Source organism: Chlorocebus sabaeus, chromosome 1 (assembly GCF_047675955.1).
Source record: "Chlorocebus sabaeus isolate Y175 chromosome 1, mChlSab1.0.hap1, whole genome shotgun sequence".
NCBI classification, from domain to species: Eukaryota; Metazoa; Chordata; class Mammalia; order Primates; family Cercopithecidae; genus Chlorocebus; species Chlorocebus sabaeus.
The window spans coordinates 46,019,672-46,032,677 of NC_132904.1; the positions used below are offsets into that span (position 1 = coordinate 46,019,672).

Genomic DNA, 13,006 nt, shown 5'->3' on the forward strand with positions numbered 1-13,006 from the left:
ACTCAGGAGGCTGAGGCACAATAATTGCTTGAACCCGGGAAGCAGAGGTTGCAGTGAGCAGAGATCATGCCACCACACTCCAGCCTGGGTGACAGAGTGAGAATCTGTCTCACACACACACAAAAAAAACGTGATGGATGTAAGGTACCAGGAAGAGTTATCAGCAAAGAGGGAACAAGGCTGTCTGAACCAGACATAAGACAGATGTCAGCTGGGGTAATATTGCCTTTTAAAATACAGATGAGAAGCCTGCCCAGAATTTCCCATTGCACACCATTTTCCTAAATAAGACAAGGCTTTGCATAGAGCATCCCTCTTCTGAGGACCAGTCACTAGCCTTCCCCCTCTCAGCCCTATTTGGGTTGTGCCTGACGTGACTATTAGATATTGAAAAAGATCATCCTTTTTTTTTTTTTTTTCACTTTTTTTGATACAGAGTCTCACTCTGTCACCCAGGCTGGAGTGCAGTGGCGTGATCTTGGCTCACTGCACCTCCGCCTCCTGGGTTCAAGCAATTCTCCTGCCTCAGCCTCCCAAGTAGCTGGGATTACAGGCACACACCACCATGCATGGCTAGTTTTTATATTTTTAGGAGAGACAGGGTTTCACCATGTTGGCCAGGCTGGTGTCGAACTCCTGACCTTGTGATCTGCCCGCTTCGGCCTCCCAAAGTGCTGGGATTACAGGCATGAGCCACCGCGTCTGGCCCAAAAAAGACCATCTTTTTTCCCACATCCCTGTTGAACATCACCTAGCTTGAGACAAACTTTTATCAATCACAGGCAAGACCATTTGGAATTGTGCGTTAGTCCTCTACCCAGCCCAGTGCCACCCTCTGCCAGTCTTGAGTAGCTTCCCAGTGGGTCCTGGTATCCAGCAGCAGGGCAACCCCCAGCCTCTAAGGCCTGTCTCTCCTCAGTGGGAATGCAGCCTGCTGTGAAAGTCCATATTACCTGAGGGAGGGATAAAATCGCTTGCATTAGTTATATTTTGCTACATAACAAATTACCCCCAAAACTTTGCAATTCAAAACAACATTTCTTATCCCCCACAGTTTCTTTTTTTTTTGTTGAGACGGAGTCTCACTCTGTCGCCCAGGCTGGAGTGCAGTGGCCGGATCTCAGCTCACTGCAAGCTCCGCCTCCCGGGTTCATGCCATTCTCCTGCCTCAGCCTCCCGAGTAGTTGGGACTACAGACGCCCGCCACCTCGCCCGGCTAGGTTTTTGTATTTTTTAGTAGAGACGGGGTTTCACCGTGTTCGCCAGGATGGTCTCGATCTCCTGACCTTGTGATCCGCCCGTCTCGGCCTCCCAAAGTGCTGGGATTACAGGCTTGAGCCACCGCGCCCAGCCTTCTTATCCCCCACAGTTTCTAAGTCAGGAAACCAGGAATGACTTAGCCACATGGCCTAAGTCAGTCTGGCCTGATCTCTCACAACATCTCAAGATGTTGACCAGGGCTGCAATAATCCCAAAACTTGACTGTGGCTGAAGAATCCACTTCTCAGCTCACTTACAGGTGATTGGCAGACTCCAGTTCCTTGCAGCCTCTGGGCCAGAGGTCTCAGTACCTCACCATACAGGCCACTCCACAGGCTGCCTCAGCGGCCACACTGCAGAGCAGCTGGTTCCCCACAGAGTGAGTTATCCAAGAGAAAGCACACGAGGGAGCAAGAGTTGTGTCCAAGATGGAAGTCACAGTCTCTTAGGACCTAATCCTGGAAGTGACATGCCTTCACTTCTGCTGTGTGCTGTTGATCACGAAGACTCACCCTGGTACCACGTAGGAGGGACTGCACGCGGATGTGAAGACCAGGAGGCAGGGTTCACTGAGGGCCACCTTGGAGGCTGTCTGCCATATTACTTAAAAGTTGAATTCCTGTAGGCTGGGCACAGTGGCTCACGCCTGTAATCCCAGCACTTTGGGAGGCCGAGGCTGGCGGATCACGAGGTCAGGAGATCAAAACCATCCTGGCTAACATGGTGAAACCCCGTCTCTACTAAAAAATACAAAAAAATTAGCCAGGCATGGTGGCGGGCGCCTGTAGTCCCAGCTACTTGGGAGGCTGAGGCAGGAGAATGGGAGCTTGCAGTGAGCCGAGATCGCGCCACTGCACTCCAGCCTGGGTGACAGAGTGAGACTGTCTTTTTTTTTTAAAAAAAAAAAAAAAAAAGGTTGAATCCTTGTAATCCAAAGGGGCATAGTCTCAGGATATGCCTACATACAGAACGATGCACAAGGTAAAAGTGCACCCACAACAAGAGTAAAATACATCAAAAGGAAACCAACGCCTTTCTCAGTGAGGCAAGAGTATGGATGACTTGGTTTTTCTTTATGCTTTTATTGTAGGGGGAGGTCTTCATATTTTCTAAAATCATTAAGAAAAAGTGATTGGCCACTCCAAAATAGTAATTAATCCTTGCCAAGCAAGAGTGATAGCTGATGAGAGAGGGGGCTCTCTGAGTTGAGTCAACACCCTCTGGGTTGATTGGTTCAGCTTGGCAGGTGGAAACCTGGGGATGACCCAACCCCAGGGATCTTAATGGGGCTGGTTATTCTTGGGGACAGCCACCAAGACGTGAATTCCCCTCTCCCTGTAGAAAGTCAAGAAAATGACTCAGCGGTCATGTTGGTGAACCAGCTCAGAGGAGAGGAGATCCAGGGGTCTCCCTGACAGTCGGCTCTGCTGCAGCTCAGTCCATCAGTCTTTTTCCCTTCAGAGGTGTTGATTCCCAAACAGCCAGGATTTCTCTCTCTCCAGCTCTCCCAGTTCCAGGATGCAGACAGGATGAAGGGCCCTCAATTTCTGTTCATTGTTTCCCCCATTGGACCTTGGCTCAACTTCCAACTCAGTGGTTTTTGGATTTACTCGGAGAGGAAAAGGTGGTTCTCAAGAGTTTCTAGAGCATTGTCCATTATACTCCTCAGTGCATGGTCCTGTTATCTCCAGTGGGCCATAAAGGCTCTCTCTTTAGTTTTAGTCACTTATTTACTTTCATGTCCCACTGCTGTGCCCCCTCTCTCTATAGTTAATGTGTTTAATATGTGTTTTTTGTTGCTATGTGCCCTTGCAGAATGGGTGATGTTTTTTGTGTCTATATTTTTAATTGTGCATATTGTACTGTTAAATCTCATTCTTTTTACTCAACACTGTGTTTCTAAGTTACCTCACGGTGCCATGGTACTCTGATCCTTTGCTCCTAAGGGCTGCACAGCACTCCCCAACATGTCCCTGAACACTTGGCCCACCAGCTCCCCAGCCATGGGCTTTCAGATGTCTGTTCTTCCCAGCCCCCACCACAGGTAGCACAAGAGAGAACATTGGCTTACATGCTCCCTTGGGGACTGTGTGAGGATTTCCTTGACATTTACATCCTAGAGCAGAACCACCAGTTTCCAGACTTTGCTGCTTCCCATACTGGTTCCAACAGAGGATCTGGAAGAAGCCAGACCAGAGAAAACCTGGAGAAGGTGTGGGTAGAGTCTGGGGAGGTAAGCAGGGGCCAGAGCATGGTGGTCCTTTGTTGTTAGCCATGGCAAGGGCAAATATTTTGGTCTTTATCCTAAGAACAAAGGGAAGCCATTGAATTAAACTAAAGCAGAGGTTCAGATTTATTTTTAAGTAACAGTGGATCTTGAGAGATAGAAGGACCCTAAAAGACCCCTAGTCCCACTCTTTGAATTTACAGGACACTTGGAAGTCCCCCTGAGGTAGTGAAATAGATGCCGAAGATCACACAGCCAGAGAGTCCAGGCCCCCTGACACCTTGAGAACGTGGTATGAGCCTCCCAGGTTGCAAAGACCATCTGATGGTGGCAACCTCTGGAGGCTTGGGATTTGCCCTGCTGTCCTGGGGGCACCTTGGACTGAAGAGTTCACGTCCTGTCACCTGGACTTTCCTAGACCTCTGAGGGCATTTAACAGGACCCTTCAAAGAGCCCCAAGCCGGGACCCAACCTTCCACTGCCATGAGGCCTCAAGCCGTAGACCTTCCAGATATCCACAGGCAATCCCTGTTGAACTTCATGTGCTAGCTTAATGAGACAACTGAACTCTAGAGGCTTAAAGATGAGCATGGCAGTCCTGGTTTTGCCTCTTATTCTCTGGATCTCATCAGTTTTCTCATCTTTGAAATGAGAGGATGGAGCAAGATGCTGTCTTAAGTCTGTTTCTTCCTCCCCAAGCGTTTGTGCTTAAGTCTCAGGCACTGGGGACCTCTGGTATCTCACCGCCCCAGGGCCTCTGCTGTCAGCTCTTTTAGTTCTCAGCATGGGCAGCTGCTGGGGGAAGCAACACCCTCAGAGTTTCATTGACCCTTTTCACCCTCGTACTTGTGGGCCTCCACGCCAACGAGGCACAAAGAACCGAGCCTTTGTTTGCAGCAACAAAGCTGTTTGCAATTTCAGATAGAACCATTTTATTATATCCCATCCAAAGAGGACTTGAGTTGTTTTGTTTTGAAAGCTTGTTAGCATTCTGGACTTAATTAGCTGGCAGAGACAAAACTCCTCCACCCCCAGTCCATGCCCACTCCATCCACCGACCCCAGTTGCCAACTAGCAGCTTCAAAGCCCCTGCCCACGTCCAGGTGGGGCACCCATTGTACTCCTGAGGGGCTCACCTGGCAGATGAAAGGGAAATCCTTACTGCTACCTCTCCCTCACGCTCCCCTTTCCCCATAATCTCTAGATTCTGACTACCATTTATTGAGTATTCACCATGTGCCAGGCAGCAGGCTAAGCATTTTGCATGCTTTAATTCATGGCATCCTCTGAGTCCTATGAGGCAAGTTTGTTTTTTAAGACAGAGTTTCGCTCTTGTCGCCCAGGCTGGAGTGCAGTGGCACACTCTCTGGCTCACTGCACACTCTGCCTCCCAGGTTCAAGTGATTCTCCTGCCTCAGCCTCCTGAGTAGCTGGGACTACAGATGCACACCACCACGCCTGACTAATTTTTGTATTTTTGGTAGAGACGGGGTTTTACCATCGAACTCCTGACCTCATGTGATCTGCCTGCCTTGACCTCCCAAAGTCCTGGGATTACAGGGTGAGCCCCACCATGCCCGGTGACTACATGGACTCTTCTAACGTAGCCTTACAGTCCTATAACATCACTTCTGCCACCTTCATTCCATCAGGACAATCAGCCAGAGAGGGGACATAGATGCCACCTATTGATGGGAGAAATGGTGAAGAATTACGGACATATTTTAAGACCACCGCAGGAGTTAAGTTACAGAGAGGTTAAACAACTGGCCTAAGCCATATGTAGCTGATAAGTGGTGAGCACCCATGTTTTAGTCCAGAATCTTCTTATGTCACAATTTGATTCCTTTTCCCACCCCCATCCTGCCTGCCTGGAGAGTGTGGAGATGAACAAGACTTGGGCCCTCCCTTCAGCCAGCTTACCATCCGAGATGGACTTGCTGCTGGCCCAAGCCCTTATCTTCCTACTTCCTCCTGGGGATCTCTTGGTCGTGTTGCTCACTGATCAGCAGGACTAACAGGGTGGAGGGGTTGCATGGAGCCAGTACAAATTCCCAGAACTCCAAATCCACCATCTGTTTGTGTTTGCCTTTGCTGGGAGAAGCTAGAAATTTTTTCCACCAGGACTTCTCTCACTAGGAGTCCTATTGGTCAGTGTCGAGGTTGAAACATAGAACATCTTGCAGGCAGGAGATAATCTTAGTGAAGGGCCAGGCATAGAACCAGTGCTTGGTTAGTGTTTGCCGTGTTTCAGGGACTCTGCTCTTCAGCACCGTATACTCTAACACCTACTTTGCCTGCTACACACCTGCAAAAGGTAGCAGAAAATAGGGAGCCACCTTCAGCCTCTCCCAGTGAGTACAGAGACCACAGCAGTGCCCAGCGAGACCAGGCTCTTCCTCTCAGAGCCCACGGGAGTGCTGAGGGTGTGATATTGCAATGGCAGAAGTGGCTGATTGGGCCTGTTCCTTCTAGACTCTTCCACCACTCTGCCCTTCTCAGTTCCTCTAGCAGTACCTCCTTTGATTCTGGACCTATCCAAGCAAAACTTCAAAATAGGCCTGGTAGGCAAACCTGCTCCACCCGTTCCCCTTGTGGGTTTCCAGACCTTTCTGTGGAATAAAAGAAAAGTCATAGACTGTGGAGACCCATGAACCTGGGTTCAAGTCCCAGTTTTGTCGCCACTTGGCTCTGTGATCCCAGCCAAGTCACTTAACCTCTCTGTGCCTCAGTGGCTCCCCATGCAAGACATGGGCAGTCATGTGAACCTGCTGCTCAGTTGTGAATATTGAACAGCATAAGACTGACAATGTGCCTGGCTCCAAGCTGGCAGGATAGGAGGATAAAGGAGGGCAAATCCTCCCTGTGGAGTCATCTCTTCATAGGAGAGAGCTGTTGGGAAATTGCCCAAGGTCACCCCTACCACTCCTATATCCACCTCCATCCCCACAATGAGATAGGAGCAACAATCCTATGAACAAGAAGTCAGTGTCTACTGGTGGCATTTTGGACACAGTGATGGGCCATGGAGCCCAGCATCATCACCCAGATGGTTGAGGGGTGGGAGTGCTGGAGACTTGTTAACAATGATGTGGTGCGGGAGGCAGAATGCCTGGCCCTAGGCATGGGGAGTTAGTCTCATCTCGTGTGTGGCTAATAGCATGGGCTCTGGAAGCAGACTGCCTGGGTTCTAGTCTTAGTTTCTACCCATTTATTAGCAGACCTCGGCCAAGTAACTTAACGTCTCTGTGCCTCAGTTTCCTCATGTGTAAAATGGAGGTAAGAGCAGTGCCTACCTTTTGGGATTGTTGTGAGGATTGAATGTGTTAATATATGTAAAGCACTTGGAGCAGCACCCAGCACACAGTAAGTCTTCAACATTCAGGCTTTGCCCTTGGCTGGCTGTGGACCTTGGGCAAGCCACTTCCCCTCTCTGGGCCTGTTTCTCCATCTGAGAAATTAATGGGCTGAACCAGATATCCCTCAGGGCCCACCAGGCTCTGACAGTCAGTAGTTCATGAAGTCCGGGCAGGTCTGAGTGTCATGTTCTTTTGGGTAGGGCTCCCTGTGGCTGCTGGCCACATTGGGAAGGGAAGAAAAGCTAACTGGGACAGAGCTTCCTTTCTCACGTAAACAGGAACAGGCTGAGCCAGCCTTCCACTCCAGTTCCGGTGGGCTGGCAGCCTGAGAGCTCAAAGAATGAGTCACTGACAGGAGCAGCCACAGTTCTGGAGCTCAGGCGGCACCAGCTCCAGGGCACAGAGTAGCTGCAGAGTTCAGTGGTGGGATTTGGGAGCCGGGTGACAGGAGAGGAATCATAATGTTTCCCTGTCCCTACATGAAATCTGAAGGCCATTTGCCTGCATGCCTTACCCAGGATCCTACAGCTTTGGCCTGGGATACTGAGCTTTGCCTTCCAGGGCTTGTTTCCTTCCCTCCTTACCACATGTATACTTTGAGGATCCATCAGCTGGGGACCAGGCACAAAATCTGCACCGTGGCCCCCATGCAGCTGATCTGGTTCAAGGTTCTGATCTGGTTCAAGGTTCAAGGTTCTGCCCTGCACCCCTACCCCCACCCCAGACACAGGACCTCCCTGCCTTGCTGCAGTGACTCTTTACTGAGAAGCGGCATGGCAAAATGGAAACGTCACTTGATACTGGAGAGCCCTGGGTTTGAATCTCAGGTCTGCACTTACTTGGGCAAGACACTTAACCTCTCTAAGCCTTGATTTTTCTTGCCTGGAAAATCCCATCATCCTGTGCAAGAGGTGAGCCCATGAGGAGCCCGATGTTAAATCACTCGTCAGCGAGCTGCCTCTGAGTCAGGGTTTCATGCGTGGCAAAGCAGCTACCTCGCTGTGAACTATTGAAAAGCCAGCCCTTGACACAAGCAGCCGCCTCTCACTGACAAAACAGGGCTGATGATGATCATGTCTACCTCATAGGGCTGTCGAAAGAGGCAAATGCAATTGCGTGTGCAGAGGCACTTTGGGAACTGCAGAGAGCCAGCCCAGTGAGGTGGTATTATTCCCAGAACAAGATAGTGAGTGAAGGAGAGGGCAGGGAAAGGATAAGAGCTGACATCATCTCTAGGAGCAGAACAGAGTCCAAAAAAACAAACAGGCCTAGGACCACAGCGGTCCGTGCAAGTGGGGGCTCTTTCCTTCACTGCTGTATCCCCAGAGCCTAGCCCAGTGCTTGACAAAGTAGGCCCCCAGTAAATACTTTTCTGAATTGCATGACATTGAATCTTCGTGTTCCCAGTGCTTGACGTATATCGGTGCTCAGTAAATGTGTGTTGGACTCATGCACAAATCGGCAGAGACTAAAACCAGAGTGGCAGGCTCCTAGCCCAGTTCTCCATCTTTGAAACTAACACCAATTTCCATCACAGACACCCACTGCCCACCCCTGAGATCAGGGGCTCTTAACCTGAGGTCCATGCATCTCTCCAAAAATTAACGTGTAGAATATAGTGTGTGTTTGAAACATATCTTGCTGAATTAAAAAAAAAGTCAGATTTCTACCCAGAAAAATACTAAATAAACTCTGCTCTGAAAGATGTACATCTACCAGGCGCCCCGTAAATAGCCATCAGTTGGATGTATCTGGTCCCCAGGGCTGCCAGGTGACCAGTAGACTTAAAAAAATTGTAAGCCTCCCACTCTCTGAGATCCACATCTAGGGCCCTGTGAGCCTGCAATTTTTCCTACCACCTCCATAATGTGCAAGGCAGTTAACCTATCTTTCATATGCAAAAGTGATGATCACACATTATCCCGGGGACCTGCCTCCGGAGTGGCTGTTCTGCTGCTGGGTGGGTCTCGCAGAGCCACGCATACTCTGTCAATCTCTTACATCCCAGCGTATGCATTTAGATGTGACAGGTGGGAGTCGAGGCCTGAAACCTGAGAATCCTAACTAGGCTTCATGATATCAACTCAGAACTTTGATCTTTTTGAAAAAAATATTTTTCTCACTACAAATACATGTGTGCATGTGTCTGTGTATGTATGCACACACATACATATTTATTAGAGGAAATGTAGGATATATAAATAAAATCACCTCTAATTTCACCCCACCCCCAAAGAACCGGTGTTAATACCTGGCTTTAGTCTTCCCATTTACTGTGTACAACATTTATTAAGCATTTACTGTGTGCCAAGAGCTCACTGTTCCATACTGTATGATCTCTACCTCATGTGAACCTCTAATCTCACATCAGGTATTTGCTATCTTTTTACAGACATGTTTATACTTTCTTAATTTTTAAGGCCAGTGAGATTATACTGTTTTGTAACCTTGCCTTTCTTAGTCCATACCATCAGATTTTTTAGCATGTTATCAAATATTCATCAGCAGAGTCATTTATAATGGCTGCATGATGTTTTATTGCAGACAAATTCCATGCTTCTCAGACTGGGGTGCATGTACCCCTGAGGGCAAAGCCACAGGATAAATGTCACAGATCTTCCTGAAGCAAAATTTGTGATTCAGAGCTTTAGGAGAGGGAAATAAAACACATTATTTTCAAATCAAAACGAGTACAAATATATCGTAGTGTAGAATGCAGAACACCCATATGTCTTAATACAGGTCAGACGCGGTGGCTCACACCTGTAATCCCAGCACTTTGGGAGGCTGAGGCAGGCAGATCACCTGAGGTCAGGCATTCAAGACCAGCCTGGCCAACATGGTGAAACCCCGTCTCTACTAAAAATACAAAAATTAGCCAGGTGTGCAGTGGCTTGTGCCTGTAGTTCCAGCTACTTGGGAGGCTGAGGCAGAAGAATCGCTTGAACCCAGGAGGTGGAAGTTGCAGTGAGCCGAGATCACGCCACTGCACTCCAGCCTGGGTGACAGAGCAAGACTCTGTCTCAAAAAAAAAAAAAAAAAAATGCAGCCAAGTCCAAGATCATGTTATTCCCCATAGTTCCATATTCCCTCTCCTCTGAGGTTTGCAGAAACATCTAAGAAGCGCTGAATTCTAGTTCAAGCCCTTGTTTTTACAGATAAGGAAACTGAGACCCAGGGAGAAGAAGGGCTTGTCCAAGGTCCAAGTATGTGCTCTGCAGAACCAAGGCACAGAAGCCAGGTAACCCCTGGGTCTGTCCCTTTCCACCATTCCATATTTGGCATCACCTGTCAACTGTGTGTGGGCAGAGACCTTGCCCCTTGAGAAATCAACCCCCTGCTTATCAGTAGTAGCAACTCTTGCCTTCCCACGTGATCCTTCTTTTAGCAGCAGCTTTTCCTTTTTCACCTTGCTCCCAGAATCTGAGCTGACAGCTCAGGTGGTCAGGAACTATAACCTCCATGGACAAAGGTAGATGCCCTCCCATGACCCTCTTAGACTCCATTGGCACTTAGATTTATTGCTTAATGCACTGTATTGTAAACATGTCTTTACTCGTCTGTTTTAGCCATGAGACTGGAGCCTTTTGAAGGCAAGAATTATGTGTTAGCATTATAATCTGCCATTTATTGGGTTCTTACTAAATGCTGAACATTGTGCTAGGTGTTTCATCTGTAGTATCTAAAATATTTATAACAGCTGCCGGGCGCAGTGGCTCACGCCTGTAATCCCAGCACTTTGGGAGGCCAAGGTGGGTGGATCACCTAAGGTCAGATGTTCAAGACCAGCCTGGCCAACATGGTGAAACCCTGTCTCTACTAAAAATACAAAAATTAGCCAGGCATGGTGGCACACACCTGCAATCCCAGCTACTCAGGAGGCTGAGGCAGGAGAATTGTTTGAACCCAGGAGGTGGAGTTTGCAGTAAGCTGAGATCACGCCATTGCCCTCCAGCCTGGGCGACCGAGTAAGACTCCGTCTCTCAAAAAAATAAATAAATACGTAATATATATATATATACACACACACACACACAGCTTTTCAAAGTATGTATTATCTCCATTTATCAGGCAAAAAAAACTGAGTAAAAGAGTGTCATTTGCCCGTCATCATTCACTCATTTAGTAAACATTGATTGTAGCCTTACACACCAGGACTTATGCTACATGCTGTAGACATCAGGATGAACAAAGCTGATACCACTCTGCCCTCATGGAACTTCTTGGTGGGTAGAGGAAGATGATATTCAAAGATTATTTTACAGCCCATAGCAAATGTAATGTAGCCTGAAGCCTATCTGACTGCCCTGGATTGAAGCCACCCTCTACCCTTACCAGCTAGGCGACCTTGGGCAGCTCTGTTAACCTCTCTGCACCGCATCTTCCTCTTCTGTAAAATGGGGATAATAGTAGTAGCAGCTCCATAGGGGTGCTGTGAAGAATAAAGAAATTAACCCATGTGAGGCACACAAAGAAGGGCCCCCTGCACGTTCCAGGCATATTGCTGCTGCTGCTGATGATGATGATGATGATATGAAGGAGAGGTGTGGGGTGCTCATATGTGATACAGCAGGACCTACTTCAGGGGACATCTAATTGAGGTCTACAAGATGAATAGGTGTTATCTTGGCAAAGTGTGTGGGCGGCAGGGGAGGGGAGCAGGGTGTTGGAGGGATGTTCCAGGCAGAGGGAATAGCATGTCAAAGCATAGGGGGCGAGTTTACCTGAGGAACTGCAAGGAGTGCAGGTGAAAGGGGTCAGGCTGGGAAGTGGGAGCCTGTGCTACAAACGTAGCCCCAGGACCAGGTTCCCTGCACCACAGTCTTTTTTGTTTTTTTTTTTTTTTTTTTTTTTTTGAGACGGAGTCTAGCTCTGTCGCCCAGGCTGGAGTGCAGTGGCGCAATCTCGGCTCACTGCAAGCTCCGCCTCCCGGGTTCACGCCATTCTCCTGCCTCAGCCTCCCAAGTAGCTGGGACTACAGGCGCCTGCCACCGCGCCCGGCTAATTTTTTCTATTTTTTGTAGAGACGGGGTTTCACCATGGTCTCGATCTCCTGACCTTGTGATCCGCCCGCCTCGGCCTCCCAAAGTGCTGGGATTACAGGCGTGAGCCACCGCGCCCGGCCCCTGCACCACAGTCTTGATCCAGGCCATGGGAGATGCTCAGTAAATGTTTGTCAAGTGAGCGAGCAGCTCATGGACAAACAGCTGTGTTGGGCCTACATGGTTCTGTTGTCACCCAAGTCCATTGTCCCATATACAGCATGATATGTAGACAGCCCCTTCCCAGCTGTCAAACTGTATACATCCATGTTTTGGTCCCTCTCTTCTTGACAGTAAACTAAATCCTGTGAGTTTGGGTGCAGACCTCCAATATCTGGGACTCACTGAGGTGACTGCAGCCAGAATCCCCATGCTGTAGCCAGGGGCTCACATCTCAGCCAATGGTTTGCAGACTCTTTAGTGGTAGAAGTCTGCCTTGAAATAATCTTAGCGGAAATCCAGTATATGGTACAGGGACAGGCAGAGCGTCTGCCCTTGAGGAGCAGACGTAGGGCCTCAGCCCCTGTGCACCTGAGAAAACACTAGGGCTCTGTAAAGCACAGTTAGAAAAACTAGGGTTGAACCCAAACCATCTTCCAGGTGGGGAAACTTAAGACCCAGAGAGGGAGTGACTCTCCAGAGTCAACAGGGACAGACCCAGAACTGGCCCCAGACATCTGGTATCAATTCTGCTACACCAAGGTTTTCCTGCACCTCGCCCTAATTGCTCCCAGCCCCTCTCAGTGTGCAGGGAGTCTTGAGATGGGGTGGGGGCATGTGGCTGTGGTCTTGTCAAGAGTCCGGCCTCCAGCCCCAGTCGAGGCATGGCCCACACGAGACAAAAATCCACAAGGCAGGCGTGGGTGGGTTGCTCAGGGTCATGGCCTGGTTATGCCGTGCCTTTTTTTTTTTTTTTTTTTTTCCTGCTGCTGCTTCTTTTTTAATTGAGTTTGAGGTGGTTGTTTTTTGTTTCCTTAAGAAATGGAAAAGAATGAAGCTGCGTAAATACAACTATATTAACTCCCTGAAAAACCTCCTGCCATTTTAACTCTGTTACTGGAGAAATAAAAGAGAAATAATTTGTCCACCCACACTTAGCTCTTTCTGACGAAGGTAGG

At 48.8% G+C, this 13,006-nt stretch overlaps 1 protein-coding gene across 2 annotated transcripts in view; it reads left to right on the forward strand.

Annotated features, from left to right (window-relative positions):
- PTPN5 (protein tyrosine phosphatase non-receptor type 5) overlaps positions 1 to 13,006 on the forward strand; it is a 64,072-nt gene that overhangs the window by 35,527 nt on the left and 15,539 nt on the right. The gene's annotated exons all lie outside the window — the stretch shown is intronic.